Here is a 19,230-nt window from a genome sequence, read left to right as displayed (position 1 = left end):
AGAGACAGAGATAGAGAGAGAAACAGGGAGATGAGACAGAGACAGACACAGACAGACAGACAGAGAGAGACAGAGAGGGACAGAGAGCAAACTTAGGATATCTTAATAAACATTGCCCTAGGATGGATGGAACAGGCCCCAGTTGTCCATCTGGACTGCTAAATTCAGTCCTGTTTGACACAGTTTAAGAGGACTTGGAGTCGGTCCAGATGAGAACCACCCGGATAGTGAGGGGTTTGGGAATCGTGTTGTGTGACAAAAGGGCGAAGGACCTAGAGATGTTTAGTCTGACGAGAACAAGTGCTTACAAGAGATGTGAGAGCTGTGTTCAAATATTTGGAAGGCTGTCGCGTGGGGGAGGGACGAATGCGCCCTCCAGGGGCCCAGACCATATCGCTAGCATTGATGGCTGATGGCAATCAATAAATAGGCTTACACATCATTTCCCAATAGGAGGAGAAAACGTGCTGACATCTGAGTAGTTCAAAATAGCATGGCTGACATAGGCAGCAAACGGTGCTTCTTACTGACTTGATGGCAGAATGTCAGGACTGGTGTGGAGAGGACCGAGGATGAGCAAATGAGATGGCAGCATCGCTGCCACGCCCAGTGCCCGGTGCTCCCGGTAATAAGATTTGACAACTTCATCCAAGGCCAGCACTGTGTCCCGTCTTTTGTCCTGTTGCTAACAGCCATGTTCCTTGTCCCTCCTTTGTCACCATCACCTCTATGGCTATCCTGATGTGTGATCTATCACATGTGGGGTTGTGTTCCACCGACACTGCTTGGGGAGATGGCTAAAGTGCTTGCTTGTAACTACGAGGACCCAAGTTCAGAACCCCAGCACCCACGCAAAAGCTGCGGGCTCAGAAGCATGCCTATAACCTCAAAGCTGGGGAGGTGGAAACCAGAGCTCCCCTCTAGCTCAGTGGTTCTCACCCTTCCTTATGCTGAGACCCTTGAACACAGTTCCTCACGTTGTGGTGACGCCCAACCATCAAACGATTTCCATTGCTACTTCAGAACTGTAATTATGCTACTGTTACGGATTGTAATTTAATTTTTTTTTTTTTTGAGATAGAGGTTTGCTGAGGGGGTCGAGACCCACAGATAGAGAACTGCTGCTGCTTATTGGCCAGGCTATCTAGTTGAATCAATGAGTACAAGGTTCAAGAAGAGACCCTTGTTCTAAAGGAGATACGGTAGTGAATTTTTGAGGAAGACCATCAATGTCAACCTCTGATCTCTACACACATGCACACACCCAAACTTACACACATAAACCATACACATACATTCTCTCTCTCTCTCTCTGTCTCTCTCTCTCTGTTCCTCTCTCTCTCTCTCTCTCTCTCTCACACACACACACACACACACACACACACATCTTTTCCTTTCTCTTATTTTGCAGATGTAGAAATGCCAACATGGGGAGGTTGAAGACCTTGACCAAGGTTGGCTGATGAGTGGGATAGCTTGGGTTTGAAGCCTGCACTGAGACTCCTCAGAGGGACCAATAACAGCATTACCATTGCTGTTACATTCACAGGAGGGACCCTTCCATCAGGCTGCCTTTGGCCTTCATGTGCACTGTTGGCTGTACCAGGCTTCTCTCTAGGCCTACTGATCCTAAATGGAGATTTGGGACCCAAATATCTACCTCCATAGTTACACGGACTTGATCTTTGACCCGGATATTCTCCTTGCTCCTTAATCTCTACATAACCTCTTATTTCTGCTGACCCAGAGAATCCTGGGTACTATAGACAGGTGTGATTATGATCTTCCTTTTTAAATATAATAACAATGAGACCAAGAGATCTCTAGTGACTTGCTTAAAGCCATACAATTGGTAAATGGGAGGACGCTAAATGGGCTCTTGACTGTTTTCTGGGATCATCCTCAAAGGTGGTTTGTGGAAATCTTGGTCTCCCAAATGATGCTTGTTTTAAAGGCTAGATGGCCCGATATTAAGCAGCTAACCATGGCATCTCTGGATCTTCCCTTTGCTAAATGAGCATATACCCCCTGTTCCGCCATAAAATCACTGGGGACTATTTCTAAGTATGTGATAGATCAAAGACATGAGACTCAATACCTTGCCTTATTGCAGGTGTTGTTCTAGTTGGTTGAAGAATTCAGAGAACACCTCTCACTTTCCGTAAGTGAGAGGCAACTCTCTTGCTACCCTACCCTCAGCCCTCATGGGGTAACTTGGTCTTCAAATAGAGAATGTTTAAAATAATTCAACAACATGGAATTTCTCCTTGGCTTTTCCTGTCTGGTTAGAAAAAGAAAAAAAAAAAAAAACCCAAAACCTATGCGTAGTTTGTTTTTTTTTTTTTTTTCCAAACCTTTGAAGTCTTGCCCTGATTTTAGCAGTTCCTATGGTTCAGTTCCTGCCTGTAAGGCTATTAGACCTTTCACAGGCTGGAAAGGAAAATCCTCTTGATATTCCCTGAATTTCACCTTTGCCTGCCTGACTTCTGTGAATCCCGCTGTCTCGTTGGCCCATCCAAGGAATCTTCTCTTTTGGTGGTTCATCTATCACATAGTCTCCAAATCAAATGACAATGTAGATAAAAGAAACACACACACACACACACACACACACACACACACACACTGCAGTACCAGGTATTGGGTGGGTGGGGGGGAGGCACTGAAACGCAAGCACAAACACAATGGTTTTATTGTAGGAGGCTTCTGCAGCAAAGAAGAAAGAAAACAACTCAGTTAGCAAAAGAGGGGAAGGAAGGTAAAAGCCTACCAAAGGCAAGCTGCCTAAGGAAAGAGTGTTTTCTTTGTATGCATTAACATATGCTCAAAGATCATTTCCCTAGGAGGTGTCTGTCACTGCCCACTCTGCTTCCTGTTTATGGTTTGCTGCAGGAGAAGCTTTTAAATCCATTTGCCGAACCCCTGGGAATTGCAAGGGGGAAGAAGGTGTTGCCCCTGAAGAAGATGCACAGCTTCAAAGTCAAGGGTAAGTGAGACACAGTCTCCTCTATGATTTCATCTACCATCCACATGCCCGGCTTAAGCGGTGTAGCTAGCACCGTCTGAGCTCTAAGTGAGGGTTGCCAGCGGCTGTTCTATGCCAGCCAGTTCCCTGTGAGAGGCTTTCACAAATTCTCTTTTCTTCAACATTTTGCCACCAAGAAGGTAAATGCCAAGAGCTAAATAAAATAAAACAAAACAAACAAGCAAACAAACAAATGGAACTCAGGAGCATGAGGTGGCAAAGTACACTATCAAAGGCAGCAGCAGGTCTTGCATGCAAGGGCAATTTTCTTCGTAAACTTGTTTCTTCCTTTAAAAAAATAATTATTTTCATTTTTATCTGTGTGGTGTGTACTCATGTGAGTGTACATGCACACTTGTATGCAGGAACCAACAGAGTCCAGAGGAGGGAGTTGGATACCTTGGAACGCTAGTTATTGGCAGTTGTGAGTCTGTAGGCGGTAAGAACCAACCCCAGGCTACTGTGGAAGGGTGGCAAGTGCTCTTCATTACAAAGCTGTCTTCTCCAGACTGACATCATGCCATTGGACCCCACAATCAGCTCAAATCATTGAGGACAACCAACCCAAATGTGGAGAAAAAACCAAACAAACCAGGATTCTAAACAATGCTATCTGAAGGTGAGAGGCCACTAGACTTTCCTTATAGACATTCTTAGCTTCCTTTTGTGAATTCTGCCCCCTCCATTTCTGCCTCCCTGCATCTGGTCCTTCACCCTACATCCTTGACTGTTTATATCTGTTGATACCAAGATGGTTATCATCTCAAAGTTCAAATAAAAGAGGGTTTATTCTGGAGTCAACTATTACTGACCATTGCCTGGGAACACAGATTTAAGCTAACCAAATACCATGAGCTGATGTACTAATACTTGAACGGAGTTTTTATAGTCATAGAACAAATGACAGACACAATGAAGGTGCTTTTCAGATGTACTCATGGAAACAGTAGGAGGGTGGGTCACAGCAAAGTGGAGAAGTCTGTTCTATACCCCAGAATCATCTAGAGGAGCCCAGCCTTCAGGTTTGTGGAAACTCTTGGTCTGTTAGCACACGGTCTGTTAGTTTTCAGCAAAAGAATGTTAGGTCATATGGAAAGATGGACCAAGAATGCTTGTTATGGGAGTGTGATGGGTCATCTTGGTTGTTTCTTTGACTGGATCTAGAATCACCTAAGACATAAGCCACTGGGCACATCCAGGGTAGATTTTTGGTTGTAGTAATATTATGGGTAAACAACGCTGAGACATCAGATTTTATTAACAAGCTGTTGGCTCTTCGCTGGGCATGTTCTGAGCTGTTGTAACCCGACTATTAATAACCAGATAGAGACCCTGTTACCTGCCAACAGAGTCTTGCTATCTTCCACAAGTGTGGTCTGGGTGAGCTTCTCTTGGCCATGTGCTCAAGGTCCATCCTCATTTTCTTACTCAGGTTCTTCCAAGAGGGATGATCCACCTTAAACATGAGCAGTGCCTCCTAGTGGCCGCCCAGACAAAAGGAGGAATTGCTTCATTGCCCGCCATGTTGTTGGAAAGTTACCACTGTTGCTAGGTTCTCTCACTGCTTCTGAGCTTTAAATTTCCAACATGGACTGCAGACCAGGAAACCCTCAAGCCTTTAGCCTCAGACTGGGACTGAGGCCTCCAGACTCATGTATGGAATAGCTACTGGGTTCTTAGCCTATCCAGAGTGAAGATAGCGTCACCAGGCTACCCAGACCATATCATGAAATCCACACACACATACACATGGGTGCAAGTGCATACACACACACACACACACACACACACACACACACACATGCACACGCCTACAGACATACAAATATATACAGACACATGCACATATAGATACACAAACATACATACACACAGACACACAAACATAGACACAGACACTGACACAGATACGTACATACACAGAGACACAGACACATACAGGGTGCATGTGCACACACACACATACACATACACACATAGATACACAAACACACACACATAGGCACACACAGACACTAACACAGATATGTACACACACAAACACACACACGCACAAGCACACATGCACAGAGACACAGACACATACATACACAAGCTGCAGAATAATGCTGAATTTAACTTCTCAGCTGAAAGCTAGGTGACACTTGGGAAGCAGAGATGGTTCTGGAAATAATACCCAGCCATGATCTTGACACAGGTGGAGAAAGTCTGGCTGGCTGAATGATGACTGCTGAAGCTAAGTTTCCAAGCTGAGATTTCTGGGTTTCATTCTTGCCTTCCTTTTAAACAGGAGTTTACAGTGAGGCAGCGGGGGCGGGGCGGGGGGGGGGGAGATAATGTCTGGCTCCGATATTAATCTTGAATTCATTCCAGTCTTACCAGCTAATGTCACCTGGCAGAGCCATAGCCATTGCTGAGCCCCTCCCTCCCATCCAAGTTTATTTGTTGTGGCTATTTTACCAGCTATTGGCTCAACACACTCCAGTCAAATATTCATCATTTAGCTCTCTGGGTAGACCGTATCTAATCAGCACAGGAGAGAAAATAGCATAATTATAGATGCCGGATGCCATTATACTCTGAAGAAATTAAACCCCCGTCTCAAGCCGACCAGCAGTTGCTGTGATTGCATCGCCACTGGGGTTACGGAGAGGTTAGTGGCCATTCGGGGCCAGCGGTACCTTGTAGGAAGCCTGACCCAGATGAGCCCTAAGGAGGGCCACTCTTGCGCACGCACATTTGTAGCATCAAAAACTCATCAAATGGCGGCAAGTAAATTAATCTTTTATTGTTCCGAGAATTTGATAAATGCGAGGGGCGATAAAGGGAGGCTCCTGCGTGGAAATGGAGGGGACAGTAAATAAACGGACCCAGAGAAGCCCAGTCCTGAAGCTGCTGGCAGGAATCTCCACTCCTGGTTTTTTTTCTAGAGCCCTTGCAGCTGGGCTGACCAAGCAATATTGACAATTGAGGAGAGAAGCAAGGCTGTTTTCCCAGGCAGGCGAGCTCATCCGTAGGGAGCCGCCCTCACAGGAAACCCTGATATCTGTGGAAGATGCTTTTTAAAACAGGTCAAACAGGAGGCACGTATTAACCCAGGTCCTGTCCATAAGTAGATTCAATGGGTCTCGTATGCATAAGTTTCTACATTGGCAATGCTAAGCAGTAGTTTGTTTGGGGAACGTGGTAAGATCATCCAATCATGTTACACTATCAGAGCGCTCCCAGCCTTCTGCCTGTTGGAACAGGCTTCTGGGAAAAGCTAGGACTGTGGGGTCAGCTTCCTCTCAGTCCTCGAGGCCCAGTCTCTTCAGAAACCTCTCCATGGATACCAGCACTTGTCCGGATAATAGGATGAGTCACCTTTAATCTATGATACAGCACCTCTCCCTTAGACCTAAACCCTTGGTCAGCTGCCCCTACCCACCCCCGCCCCCATCCACTGCTAAACACTGTTGGTAAGAATTAAAAAATGTCCAAAGATGCAATTAAGCTTTCCTTATTACTATTGGATGACAGGTCCTCCTCCTCCTCCTCCTCCTCCTCCTCCTCCTCCTCCTCCTCCTCCTTCTCTTCTTCTTCTTCTTCTTCTTCTTCTTCTTCTTCTTCTTCTTCTTCTTCTTCTTCTTCTTCTTCTTCTTCTTCTTCCTCTCTCTCTCTCTCTCTCTCTCTCTCTCTCTCTCTCTCTCTCTCTCCTTTTTGGCTAATAATACTTCTGAGGTTTGGATGAGTAACTAAGAGGAAAGGCAAACTCCTCCTCGTCCATCCTGCTGCCGACAATTAAGAAACCTCAAAGTAATTTTTGAAAATGTCAGCGTCTCATTTAGCAAAAGGATAAATAATAAATGAAGCGTAATCACTGTCCTGTGCTGGTGGTACAGCTTCGCGGTGTCATTAGTAAACTAACGGTATAATATCTTTGTGTCACAGTTTAATTATATCTTGTAATTAGTTTCAGCAATGGATTGCGTGGAGTCAGGCCCCCTGAGCTAAACAAAAGGTAATAGAACTTTCAGCGTCCTGCATAAATCAATTATGAAAGTGTCCTTCGTTATTTGAAGCTTGTTTGCTGTAATTTTATGCACCAAGCTGCGGCCAACTGGTCCTTCTTGCTCATGGAGGGCAGCTCACCCCACCCTGTGATTGCCTGCAGCTGAGCCTGCAGTGGTGCCCACACATAGCCTGACTGGCCAACACACTTGTAAGACTACTCAGCAATCAATGTCTGGCAGGGCAAGGCACTGAAAAAGCGGGGGGTGGGGGGGAGTTTCAGAGGGTGGGGACGGGGTTATGCTAGGACTGGGGCAGGTAATAGATGTACCATGTGCAAGCGAGCAGGGAATCAAATGGGAAAAGATGTGAGAGCCTGGAAGAATGATGCTTTCTGCTTCCCCGAACAAAGATGAGAAGGTTAGGAGCATCAAAGGCCAAGCAAAATTGATGAATATGGGCAGGCAGACGTGGTACACGTCCCTTTATCATCCACCCTTTCAACATCCCTGCTCTCCCCACGAGGTTGGAATGAGAACCGGCACGGGTTACTTGGCAATAGGGAATGGGAACGGAGAATCCACATCTTTAATTGGGTCTAATTCAGGTCCTACAGAGCTCAGGAACTGTCAAGGGCTTCTGAGCAGCGTCAAGGGCTAGCTGTGGTCACCGGGCCTGGATGGGAGAGTCACAAGTCCCGCTGGGGAAAGCTAAGAAGAAACTCAGGGGCGGAGGGTGGGTTAAGTCCAAATGCCACCAATATGTGTGATCGTCTCTTTTTTGATCAAACTATAAGGCATGGCAGAGAGTGGGGGTGGGCCCCACATTCAAAGTCCCCATCGAGTCATCTTTGAAAGTAAGCCTAGTGCCACACTGGCCTTTCTGTTTATACAACAATTTACAGGTTTAAACGGAACCCCGCTTGAAAAAGCTGACTGAATTGTGAGCACTTCAGCAAATTTAACAAAAGAAAGAGCACAGGCAAGGAAAAGAGAGAGGGAGAGAGACAGAGAGACACGGGGGGGGGGGGCGGGGGGAGGAAGGTCCAGTCCTTAGACTGGTGTGCTGCAATCTGGCTGGTTGCTATGGTGACGTGATGGCTTGTTCACATGGCAACATACCTTAGGTCCACTATTAAAATGATGAGAGTGAACTCGGTTGCATTAAGGAGAGTGTGCTGTATGCTAAAGCAAGTCTTTATCTCCAGAGAGCCCTGGACAGAGACTAGCATCCAGTACAAATGAGGGAGTCAGGGAGGAGGAGGAAAAGGTTGGAGGTCTGGGGGGAAATCACAGGGATACAATAACTATGAAAAGAAAGATCCTCAGCTCTGTATCTCAATCGAGGGCCTGGGATGCAGAAGATGGACAATGAGTTTGCTTTGCTGCAGAATCCATTGTCCAAATTGGCCCATCAGGCTAATGACCCCTTATTTAAAAAACATGTTCCAAATGAGCCTGTTATATACCTTTGCTGTTTGCAACATCCATGGTAAACTAAACCCACCCAACCCATGGGCTGCTCCAACGAATAGCGGAGCGATTGCCACTTAAATAAAACACGCTCATAACGACGAGGGTGGCAAATTACATAGCATTTATTCATTAAATATAAAAGTCTGCCGACAGCCGCACATCCACGTCCTATCACAAGAGAGCTGGCAGGGAGTGTCACCCGAGGAAATATGGATTCATGTTCCCTTGGACACAGTGACAATTTTTCCTCCTACTGACGTTGAGAGGGTGGTAATAATTTTATAGATATTACCCCCCAATAGTCCTTCTTATTACCCATACTGCCATTTCCCCCAGCATTTAGCAAGTACTGCTGTGGTGTACATGAGAAGCATGTAGGGATTACAAGGGCATATCTTCCCATGGTGTGGTCCAGACAATATCACAAACCATCTCTGGGATGCTTGCATGCCTGTAGTTCCTTCTCCCCCACAACTCATCCTGATCCCCCTTACCATCTCTCCATGGCTGGCTTTACTATGCTTGACTATCTCATTGACATAACGTGAAGGGGAGCCTTCCCAAGTCACACATCCTCAAGGTAGAAGACATGGCAGAATATGAGATTAGCATTTCCAGGTATTCTGATGGCAACTGCCTAAGAAGACAGAGAGCGCGTCTTGACATCTACTTCCGAATTGGTACCTACATTATGCCAAGGATCTAGATACACAGAAGCTGTTTTTCAGCTGTCCTGAAGAATGGCAGAGGACCCTGAACTCCCAAAAGGGCTGAGGCAGCAGGATGGAGAAACAAGCTGGAGACCACTCATGAATGTCTTCCTTCCACTCCTAACTCCACACTATTCCTGAGTCACAGGCTCAAGCCATTGCTTCCTGGTAGTTGATAGGAATCCATAAAAGGCTTTGGTGTCTTTGTGACTCTGTAAATCAATCCCACCATGAAGGGGCCAGGGTAGCTCAAGGTTTGAGAGCTTGGACTCACAGCAAAGACTGACCTTGCCACTGGCCAGCTGGGTCACCTTCCTGAGTGGCAGTGTTCTGACTTGAAATGTTGGGGCATAGAATTAGCTCACCTCCTTGGATTGTTGGGGGATTGAGGTTACAATGGAAAGGGCATTCCCTTAATCCAAGGCATAAATATTCTATTAATTATTGACAGTCCATGTAGACCCAGGCAGTGCATGGCAGGCACTGCTGGTTTTTATTGTAACTTCAACAATAACTAAAGCAAGTCTTCATACGATAAGTTCTTGAACAATAGACCAGCGGCCTCTTCAACTGTCTTAGGAGAACCAAGGGTAGGACACAGCTTAGATAAACTCATTCTAGAACCTTGTTCCCTAAATGCTGCCAAAAAGGCACATCTGGGATAGAGCTCAACTTGACTTTTTTTTTTAATTTTCCTTTTGTTTTATGTTTTGAATACTGACAAAAATACCAGCTTTATCTTTCTCCCTGAAATGATGAGCAAGCTTCTTCTAAGTGTGGTAAACTCCAAAGAGAGAGACAGACAGACAGACAGAGACAGAGACAGAGATAGAGAGACAGAGACAGAAATAGAGCTTGAGTGAGACATAAGGCACACTTCTGGTGTGTGTCAGATCTCCATGAGAGCCACATGCATATTCTCTCTTGAGGACCAATATAAGTACAAGGTGGGCAGAATCATGAAGCACATCAAAAAAAAAAACCAAACAAAACAAAAACAACAACAACAACAACAACAACAACAACAACAACAACAAAACCCCCAAAAAACCAGAGGTAGAGGTCAGAGAAAATTTATGATTTCCCTACCAAGAGGCATCAAATCCAGGCTCATATTCATTTACTTCCCTCTGTTTGATCTGACGTCACATCACTGGATAAGGAGGCACCATGAGCCCCACACATAACTCACAGACAGAGCAAAGGGTGTGTCCTTGTCTGCCTGGTCCAGCAGCCTGGCAGACATAATACAGACATGAGGCAGATGGAACCACCTAATGAGAGAGAAGGTACGAGAATCCCCTTGCGTGGTTTTGACAGCTTAGGATACAGTTTTACATACTTTTTACGTGAGTCATCTTGGTTCAAGTAAACTCTCCCGTTTAAAAGGGACCTAAGAGAAGAGTTATGGGGTGTGTCATAGCATGTGGTTCTGTCAGATAGGATGATGACAGATAGGTGCTGCCTTGTGCTATGGAGACCGGAGCAGGAAGTTTGGAAAAGCATGTTTGGTTATCACTGTTAAGAAAACAGGAATACCGGCTTTGGTGTGTGCAGAGTTGCATTAATACTCTGGTCCTCTCCAGCAGCCTTGGGCTTTGGATGTACTTAGGACAAACAAAGCAGGGAGCACTGAACTGCTTACACGCCAAGGCTCCTGCTGGCGGCTCCGGCCATTCAGCATCCAGCTTCACAGACCACGTAAGCGTTCCTTTCGCGCCACTGTGACAACGTGCCTTACAGAAGCAAGTTGAGAGGGGGGAGATTTATTTGGATTATGGTTTCAGAGAGCTCAGCCCATGGTTGCTTGACCCAGTGTACTTGGGCAAAGCATCATGGCAATGGGGGTGAGGAGAAGATTATATTATAAGATTATATTATGTTATAAGCAAGGTTAGTGCCTCTTCTTGCTTTTCACTTCATGCCCAACAGAACACCGAGAAAGCATCAGGAAGTTGCTAGGATAATAGACAGTTAGAGATCTATCCTATTAACCTACTTCCTTCAGTGATGCTCTACTTCCTGAAGTGCCTATGACCTCCTTAAAAAAAATAAGCATTTAAGACATGAGCTTGGGAGACATATTATATTCAAGCCATATAGGCCATAAAAAACCCATGCGTGTAGATAGATCCATCCTTTTGCTGGGCATCTCTATTCATATCCATAGAATCTCACTAAATGTATTAAGAACTACAAAAGATTTTTTTCTTTCTGCTAGACAGTTTGTAATTTAGCTGGGAAATAAGAAAGCTATATCTGAAAGGAAAAGTATTTAGAAAACTAGGTGTCCAAATCATCTAGATCAGATGGTCTCTGGGCCCAAAGTAGACTGGTAGTTACACTTTGCAAATAAAGCTTTATTGAAACACAACTATGCATTTTTGTTTTGTTTTGTTTTGCATTTGCTAACACCCCATCTGTGAATGCTTTCTTCCCACAACAAGCTATACGACACTGGGGCATATGAGATGGCAAGTCGGAAGATAGATTATACAGTTTACTTGAAATATTTGATATCTAACCCTTGGTACACTGTACCAACCCATAGTCTAGATATCCTAGGATCAAAATAAGAGTGATCACAGTAGCTGGGAGTGGCCATAACGAGATAATGGGAAGAATTTTATTTTGTAGAGTCAGGAAGAACCAGGGCACCCCAAGACAAATGGGAAGGGTATTCACGGTAGTGAGGGATACAGAGTGAGCAAGAAGAGGCACTAACCTTGCTTATAAAATACCAAGGAGAACTATTTAGTTTGAACTTTGAACTTCCAGTCTCATTCCAGAGCATCTGGCAGGAAGGCCTGTTCTAGAGAAGAAGATAAACCAAAACTATGGACCCCTGAAGCTGGGGAAGGATGGCTTTTCCAGGAGTGAAGGACCACAGAAGTGGCTGGTGCTAGCCTTCAGCAGGACTAGGGAGCAGAAGGCAGGGCAGGAAAAGACAAGAGAGAAACAGAAGCAGTCTGAGTAGATCTGCTCAGGATTTGGCCAAGATGTAGAGGAGATAAAGATTAATAATGAGGACAATAAGGATAATAAAGATAGATAAAGGCTCTTTGAGTAAATGGTAAAGTCAGGTATAGAATCCCCTAGGTTAGGAGAGAAAGTCCCAGATGCCAGAAGAGCAAAAGGCTCCCAGGACCCAATGGGGATGACATTAGCTAAAATACCCAACAAAGGGGATAGAGAACCTGTAGAGACCATATCCAGAGGTTAGGCAAGGCCCCCACTTGAGGGATTTGGCCACCCACTCATCTTCAAAATTTTAACCCAGAATTTCTCCTGTCTAAAGGAAATAAGGGACAAAAAGTGAAGCAGAGACTGAAGGAAAGGCCATCCAAGGACTGTCCCACCTGGGGATCCATCCCACCTGCAAACGTCAAACCTAGACACTATTGTGGATGCCAAGAAGTGCTTGCTGACAGGAGCCTGAGAGCTGTCTCCTGAGAGACTCTGCCAGAACCAGACAGAGTCAGGTACAGAGGCAGATGCACACAACCAACCACTCATCAGATTGAACATGGGGACCCCAATGGAAGAGTTAAGACAAGGACTAGAGGAGCTGAAAGAGTTTGCAACTCCACAGGAAGAAAAACAATATCAATCAACCAGATCCTCCAGAGTTCTCAGGGATTAAACCACCAACCAAAGAGGACCCATGGCTCCAGATGTATATGCAGCAGAGAATGGCCTTATCTGGCATCAATGGGAGGGTAGGGCCTTGGTCCTGTGAAGGCTGGATGCCCCAGTGTAAGGGAATGCTAAGGTGGTGAGGTGGAAGTAGGTGGGTGTATGAGGGAACATGGGGTTTCCAGAGGAGAAACCAGGAAGGGGGATAACAGTTGAAATGTAAATAAATAAAATATCCAATAAAAAAAAGAATGAAATAAAGGAAGAGGCTAATATAGGGAGTTAGAAAATAAGAGAGCAGGAAGAGGGAGGGGCATCTCTTACCTCTAAAACCAGAGAAGACCCAGAAAGACCAAGTAGTTGTCAATCAGTTAGGAAATAAGTCCTAGATGACCTCCCTCATCTACAGTTAGCAAAGATGCTGGACCCATCTGGAGTCAAGAGTTTGGACAAATGAAGGCTCTTTGAGTGTCACTGAATCTTCCCATGGGAGGTCTGGTCTCCCAGTTTTAAGAAATCTTTCAGCAGGAGTTCATGTGTATGACATAGGAAATTCAGGCTGGTAGAGACCCAGGGTGATTGTGTCCAGTGTTCCAGTATGGATACATTTATCACATGTGTGACACCTAGAGTGGCTGCCAAGGACTAAGATTAGCCAGGCCGGATCTAATTGGCTTGAATTTTTTCACTATCAGTGCTGTTCTTGGGGACCAAGAGGCTTAATCTTGATGGATCAATGGATGCTAGTGTTTTCTGCTCTGTTGTTGAACAGAGCTTTGAGAATGGTAGGCATTCACTTCAACTTATAGATGCCTAAGAGCAGTATCTACCTTGAACTACAATGTGGTTTCCAATTTGATTATCCAAGGAAATGAGCAATGGGTTAGCCATGTCATTTCTGTGGGCTGAGTATTTAATTTTTAGTGGACCCCCCCCCCCAAGTTCTCTGACCCTGATATGGCAACAGTGTAGGTGGGTTTATATAGAAATGCCAGGAGCAAGAATTACAAAGTGTGGAAGAAATGACCAAAAGAAACTGCTTGGAGCCTCAGCAGACTCTTGAGTGATGGAGATGCTATGCTATGGACTGAGCTGACTCTCTCCTTAACTCACTCCTCAGAATGTGACTCTATTTGGAGACAACATTTTAAAGGAATAAACATTTTTATTAAAAAAAAATTAGAACAATGTTCTTATAAAAGGAGAAGACCTGGACACCCAAATAGACAACCATGGATGTGCAGACTCAGAAGAAAGACCACATGAGGACACAGGTTAGAGTGTCACTTGTAAGCTGAGAAGATGGATCTTAGGAGAACATAAACCTGCTGACATTGGACTTCAGCCTTCAGAACTGTGTAGAAACCGACTTCTTTCGTCTAAGTTTCCCATGCTGTGGCATTTTGTTCCAAAAAATTCCACTAAAATAATAGAGAAGGTCAAGTGTTCTTTCCCATTAATTCATTACAATGATTGGCTTGTTAGCGTGGCACTTCCTTATTTGCCCACACTAATGCAAGATCCCTTAGAGTAGCTGGCAGAAACAAGCTCCCTGAAGTGAGGGCATTTGAGAAGGCAAGCTGATGGTAACTGATGGAAAGTCTGGAAGCAGAGGAAGATTCACGACTGGTGGAATGATCAGTGTGAAGTCTTTGATTAGCTTGGGCTGGGGAAGAAGGATGGAGATAAAATAGAGGGCAGAACAGTGACAAATCACACAGAGGTCACAGGCTAGACATCTGAACTCACTCTACACTACCAGGAAATACTGCAAGACTGTAAGGAATGAACAGGATCCGACCGAGTTGATTTTGTTTCTCCTTAGAGACTGGGGCTTGTGTGCATGGCCCACAAGCTGTGAGAAGGAAGAACAAAGCAAGAAGACTTCCTCAAGGCAAAGGATGGATTCTTAAAGTAGGTGAGAGAGAGAGAAGCAGTCAGATTTCATCAGCTTCTTCCTTAAGGAACCATAAATGTTAATTGCAAGCATCCTGACAGTTTCACAGCTCTCTTTACAACGTTTGTCATGAGAAGATGTCAGAATTTGGACCAGAAGAATAAGGTCAGCTTTGTGGAAAATTGCTACAGAAGGAAATTACATGGTAGTTTCTACAAAGGAAAGAGCATCAAGTGGCACGAGCCTAGGAGCTCTTACATGGCACGGAGGAGGTGCAGTAATGGGAACCTCCACAGACTTGAGGACGGGTCTGACACCAGTCCATTGTCAACTTTACATCCAGCAGGGCTTCAGGAGGTGTGGGACACAGTGAGGCTGAAATCTCTGATTTCACATCTGCAAGCCGGAACTACAGAGTTTCTGGAGAAGATACCCTGGAGAATGGAAGGGCTCTGACTATGGGGTACTGACTTAGAGAGGATAGTCACACATCTCATAGTTTTGAGCCCATTTCATGATACCTTGGAGTGATTCTGGTTATCACAAGGGACATGCACACTCTTTATTTGGTCACTTATATTATAAAGTCAGATTCAGAAAGGCACAGAGTTAAAACATTAAAAGTCTTATATGTATATAGTGACTTTGGAATTTGATTTTTTTCATGCATATTATTCATTTGTCTCTTTCTCAACCTTTTTGGCTACTTGTGGAGAATGAATTATGGAATGGAAAAAAAAAAACTACCCACAAAAGAAATCCCATAAAAACATGGGCTCAGGAATAAGCCAGGAAAATTGCATCATGATACTTCAGTCTAGGATGGTATCATGAAGGTGGGGAGAAATGGATAGTTAATTTGATATCACATACGTCAAACTTGTTAGTTTATGAATTCAATAAGCATTTATAGGTATGGACAGTGTATCAGGGTCTGGGTACTTAAAAATGCTTATATTAAGACTGCTTAAAATATGTTGTGAGAAGTACAGAGACAGTTGTGCAGACAAACAGCCATGACCCAGTAAGAGAAGGACTCTAATTAAAATGTGATCTAGAGAGATGGTTCAGCAGTTAAGAGAACTGGTTTCTCTTCCAGAGGAGCTAGGCTTGATTCACAGAACTATATGGTAGCTCACAGCCATCTATAATTCCAGTCCCAAGGAATCTGGCACCTTCTTCTAGCCTCCATGGGCAGTAGGCATGTACACAGTGCCCAGACATACATGGAGACCAAACATCTAGATACATTAAATAGATAAATAATAAAATTAAATTTTAACTAGGAGCTGGGGATATGCCTTAGCATTTTAATACAGCAGTTAAAGTGATTACTCCACATGCATAAAGCCTGGCGTTTGAAGCCATAGAAATACACATGCCTGACTGGTGCTGTAGCTTGCTTGTAATACAAGCCCTAGGGGGATAGTGGATCCCCAGAGAAAGCTGGCTAGCAAGAGTAGCTATATTGAACAGATATGGGTTTGACTGAGAGTCCTTGTTTCAATTAAAAAATATGAAAAAGAGATGGAAGATGATTTAGGTATCACCTTTGGCCTTTCACATTCATGAGCACAAATGCATAGGTAAACCGCCTTCTCCAATACAATCACATGTATGCACTACAAAGCAATCATAAAATAATATGAACTATGAATACCCAAGGAATCAAGAGAAGTCATTTAAAGGAGACAGGACATCGGAAAAGGACATTGGAAGATGAGAAGGGATTTTCCTAGAAAGAAAATGTGGGGAGTGCTAGGTGGAAGGTCAACACAGACAGAAGGGCCTGCGTCCCAGAATTAGCTGTTTGCTCCAGAACCACAGAGGCCTTGGGCAGAGGGTGCTGAAGAGGTGGCCCAGAACCACATTGCGAAAGCCTCATGGTTATATTAAGAAGTTGGCATTTGTTAGCCATAGAAGCACCAGGGGAGGTTTGACAAGAGGGTTGATCTTGCAGTTATGAATTAATGAGATCCTGTTATGTGCTTGAACACAGAAGAGCCTTAAAAAAATCACGTCAAGTGAACACAACCAGTTACAAAAGCCTATATTGTATTTGGCTTTATTTACGGGACAGGCTCAGAATAGACTAGAGAAAGCACGCATGTTGCTGACTGCCATAGGCTTGGGGAGAAGAATGGGGAGTGATTACTACTTGGGCTGTGCAGAGATGGCTCAGCAGTGAAGAGCACTTGTCAGTCTTGAAGAAGACTCAGGTTTAGTTACTAGCATGCTCCGTTCCCAGTTCCAGGAGTTTCAACGCTCTCTTCTGGCCTCTGTGGACACTCAAGACATTCAGTCCACAGACACACATGCAGACAAAACACCCATTCACACAAAAGAAGAGAAACAAATCTGCTTTTTTTTTTAAGGACGAGGTTTTTATTTGGGTGTGGTAGTAATATTTTCAATGTAGATTCTAGAGACCTATTTCTGTGATAAAACACTGAATTATACACTAATTGGGTATATTTCATGGCAAATGAGATATGCACACTCTATCTCAATGAAGTCATTAACAAACCCAAAGCCAGAGCTCTCGCCTGAACTGCAGCGGATTGACCAATAAACCAAACACACATGGCATCTTAGATGGTGTCTAATTTATGTTCATTGTTCTAACAAGCTACAGTGGGACTTCTAAACACCCACAGGAAGAAGTGAAGTTATCCCACCCTGCAAAGGCTCTGTCAAAGGTCTTATCTAAATGTTACAAAATAAAGCATTTGATGTCATGCAACTGATTCTCCAGGCATTGCTTTCGAGATTTCTCCCTGATGCTGAAGGATCAAGACTTTGCTTTTTAACTTGAGTCTTGATGCTTAAATGATGCTGTTTGTTTCTTTCTTTGTTTGTTTGTTTTAGAAACCATGCTCTAGTAAGATTATGCTCCCCACCTCCTCTCTAGCTCTGAGTATTCCCTATGTTCTTCTCATCTTTTTAGGAAACAGAAAAGTAGCCTACAGCTTGCAGCTCATTTCAAGGCCTGGGTGGACTGTTTCTGCTGCCAAGTTCTTCCCACTATTGAAGTGACTGCTTATCCCAGAAGACCAGGTAAGTGACTTGTTCCTTAGACACATTCTCTTCCTTCCAAGAGTCTATATACAAACAACAGCTTCCTCTTCTTTGTCCCAGCAGCTCCAGAAGGAGACCCAGGTCTGCCAACTTGAAAAGAATAATGGCCCATGGTTTTCTTCCCTTCTCCTGGGACAGTTGCTTATATCAACATGTTTCCTTCCAAAGGTAGCACCTGGCTGGTGAATATATGATGAGCCAGGGAGAATCTAGTTGGGACTTTTCTTTCTTGAAAATTCAATAGAGAACAGCAGGATTCAGCAAGGATCTTGCCTATCTGTTCAAGAGCACTACCTTTATGTCAACCTTTGATCTAGTGGGTGGGCACATCGAATGTTGAACAGTCTCAGAACAGGGTCTTCATCAGGGATAAGCAGGGCTGTTCTACATATTTTTCAGACGTGGCTTACCTGAGTTTTGTGTGAATGGATAGATGTTTTTCTGTCTGTTATCCCTTAGAAACTAACGTTCTTGCTAGCATGGAATATTCTAGTTCTTCCCAGATTTATAAGACCCCAAAGAGTAGACTGTTCAGGGATAGGCTGAGCATAGACACAGCATCAAGGTTCCTCTCCTATGGAAAGGGACAGAGTCCATCTGGGATGCTGAGCCTGGTTTGTCACCTCCATATGCTAAAATTTTACTTGTAAAGGTGGAATGCTTCGGGGTCTCTTAAACAATGGCATCTTAACAATACATTAAAAACATAACCATAGACTCATCTTTAGTATATATTGCTGTTAATGGATGACACTAGATATTTGATCAGGAGTACAAACTAGAAGCTTGGAGAGGTGGTAAATACATAGGAACCCACTTTAAATGTCTTTCCTCCATGTCTTCTGGAGTATGTAGGTAAACATTACCAATTCCAAGAGCAGCATTCTCTGTATTCCATCAGTAAAACTGCATCCTACTTCTGACTACAATCTGCAAAGTCACTGCAAAAAGGTGATGACCTGGGTATTATTCTTATCCTTGTTTTAGATATAGAGAAAGGGTTTCAGACCACATAGCTGGCCTTTTTAAAGCCTGGGATAACAATTTTGATATGTCTAAATCCACAGTGTTGTCACCCGACCTGGGGCACGGTGAAACACAATCAACCACATACATAAAACAGAGTATAGAAGAGGAGACTCGCAATACTACTAAAGACAAATGCTCATGGGTATAAAATGCGGGTAATGAGAAACTATCTAGTCTGTATGAAAAGATGACTTTTGTTCCTTTACTAACAACAGGAGAGATGCTGAAAGCAAATCCAGGCTGACAGATGCTTTATATTTGTGATGTGTTCAAAAGCCCTTCCCAAGTGCAAATCCATGTTGCTTTCCCCTCTCCTCCATGGTGAATCAGCACACAGATGCACCTCTCTGGCTTCCTCATGCTTGCGATGCCCATGTTAGTTCATTATCT

General features: G+C 44.1%; 1 protein-coding gene and 1 long non-coding RNA gene across 2 annotated transcripts in view; one reads left to right on the top strand and one right to left on the bottom strand.

Annotated features, from left to right (window-relative positions):
- Zfhx3 (zinc finger homeobox 3) overlaps window positions 1–19,230 on the bottom strand; it is a 682,326-nt gene that overhangs the window by 486,661 nt on the left and 176,435 nt on the right. The gene's annotated exons all lie outside the window — the stretch shown is intronic.
- Gm39243 lies at window positions 2,664–17,779 on the top strand. Its single transcript, XR_879159.2, has 3 exons — window positions 2,664–2,986; window positions 3,391–3,644; window positions 17,681–17,779. It is a non-coding gene; the product is annotated as a predicted gene, 39243 (long non-coding RNA).

Source organism: Mus musculus, chromosome 8, assembly GCF_000001635.26.
Source record: "Mus musculus strain C57BL/6J chromosome 8, GRCm38.p6 C57BL/6J".
NCBI lineage: Eukaryota > Metazoa > Chordata > Mammalia > Rodentia > Muridae > Mus > Mus musculus.
This window is presented reverse-complemented; position numbering and strand designations above follow the sequence as displayed.